The sequence below is a fragment of the Schistocerca americana genome, unplaced genomic scaffold, assembly GCF_021461395.2.
Source record: "Schistocerca americana isolate TAMUIC-IGC-003095 unplaced genomic scaffold, iqSchAmer2.1 HiC_scaffold_303, whole genome shotgun sequence".
Lineage (NCBI taxonomy): Eukaryota > Metazoa > Arthropoda > Insecta > Orthoptera > Acrididae > Schistocerca > Schistocerca americana.
In genome coordinates, this window is record NW_025726020.1 from 1 (window position 1) to 2,500 (window position 2,500).

The window sequence follows — 2,500 nt, forward strand, 5'->3', positions numbered from 1 at the left end:
CGCGCCTGCCACTGGCCGCCCCCACCAGCCGGCTGTAGCGCGTGCGCCCACGCACCGCGCGGCCAGCACGCCGGGAGGCCCCCCCTCACCGGCCGGGGACGGTCCCACCCAGCCACCGCCGCGTATCGCTTCACACCCAGATGCCATTCACGTTCGTGGGCATGGTGGGTATCGCTGGAACAACCGGTTGGTAGCTCAACCGATCGTCGCCATCACTGATTCACCTCTAGCGAGAACAACCGCACCACAACGGTTTACCAGTTGTTCATTTGCATAACGTCACCAGCAAACGTAGGCGTCCATCGCCATTTGCAAATTCAACGATTGTTGCATGCCTGTGTCAGGTGTCACGACACACTATGTCTGCCCACATACACGCAACAACATGTGCACGCTTCGCGAACACGTGGAAGGTGGCCCCCGTACGTATGCGATGTCCATTGCGCGAACGACTGTCAACCGGCCTCTGTCGCATGTCGCAGATGTGGAACGCAGTGCACCATGCTATCACGGTGTGTGAGAAGAGACGACTACGTCTGACAACACGCGCCACTACATCAACAGACGGCTCATGCTGATCGCCATCCAGGGCATACCACACTGCAATCCAGCTCTTATAGGGAGACGACACGTAGCTGAGTGCACAACATTTGGACCGCATGGTTCGCCGTTGTTGGCGCAGTCGTTGTACGGTCACATGTACCACGATGTATCATTCAGTACATGAGGACCAATGTGCAGTACAGTGTGTGATTTGGACGTACAACATCAGCGGACAGTTGACACAGGCCGTACCACAGCGTAGGCTAAGTGCTTCGCACATGCGAATGCCAATGAACAACTGCAAATGCCAATGAACAACTGCAAAGGGCATTGAGCATGTACGTCCTGCTGCCATCCACATTACAGTGTATAGCTGCAAGGTGTTTAACATGAAGCGATACACTGGGGACCGGGCAGTGCGAGTAGCAAAACTATATTGCGGGGGTTGCAGTTAGGCAACACTACACTAATTTAACGCGTCGTATGACAATTACAGAGCAGGTTAAGGCCCAACGTGTGTTGGGTTAAGGCCCAACGTGTGTTGGGTTAAGGCCCAACGTGTGTTGGGTTAAGGCCCAACGTGTGTTGGGTTAAGGCCCAACGTGTGTTGGGTTAAGGCCCAACGTGTGTTGGGTTAAGGCCCAACGTGTGTTGGGTTAAGGCCCAACGTGTGTTGGGTTAAGGCCCAACGTGTGTTGGGTTAAGGCCCAACGTGTGTTGGGTTAAGGCCCAACGTGTGTTGGGTTAAGGCCCAACGTGTGTTGGGTTAAGGCCCAACGTGTGTTGGGTTACGTTAAGGGGCAATGTGGGTTACGTTAAGGGGCAATGTGGGTTACGTTAAGGGGCAATGTGGGTTACGTTACGGCGCAATATAGGTTACGTTACGGCGCAATATAGGTTACGTTAAGGCGCAATATCGGTTACGTTAAGGCGCAATACAGGTTACGTTAAGGCGCAATACAGGTTACGTTAAGGCGCAATACAGGTTACGTTAAGGCGCAATACAGGTTACGTTAAGGCGCAATACAGGTTACGTTAAGGCGCAATACAGGTTACGTTAAGGCGCAATGCAGGTTACGTTAAGGCGCAATGCAGGTTACGTTAAGGCGCAATACAGGTTACGTTAAGGCGCAATACAGGTTACGTTAAGGCGCAATACAGGTTACGTTAAGGCGCAATACAGGTTACGTTAAGGCGCAATACAGGTTACGTTAAGGCGCAATACAGGTTACGTTAAGGCGCAATACAGGTTACGTTAAGGCGCAATACAGGTTACGTTAAGGCGCAATACAGGTTACGTTAAGGCGCAATACAGGTTACGTTAAGGCGCAATACAGGTTACGTTAAGGCGCAATACAGGTTACGTTAAGGCGCAATACAGGTTACGTTAAGGCGCAATACAGGTTACGTTAAGGCGCAATACAGGTTACGTTAAGGCGCAATACAGGTTACGTTAAGGCGCAATACAGGTTACGTTAAGGCGCAATACAGGTTACGTTAAGGCGCAATACAGGTTACGTTAAGGCGCAATACAGGTTACGTTAAGGCGCAATACAGGTTACGTTAAGGCGCAATACAGGTTAGGTTAAGGCGCAATACAGGTTAGGTTAAGGCGCAATACAGGTTAGGTTAAGGTACGACATAGGTTAGGTTAAGGTACGACATAGGTTAGGTTAAGGTACGACATAGGTTAGGTTAAGGTACGACATAGGTTAGGTTAAGGTACGACATAGGTTAGGTTAAGGTACGACATAGGTTAGGTTAAGGTACGACATAGGTTAGGTTAAGGTACGACATAGGTTAGGTTAAGGTACGACATAGGTTAGGTTAAGGTACGACATAGGTTAGGTTAAGGTACGACATAGGTTAGGTTAAGGTACGACATAGGTTAGGTTAAGGTACGACATAGGTTAGGTTAAGGTACGACATAGGTTAGGTTAAGGTACGACATAGGTTA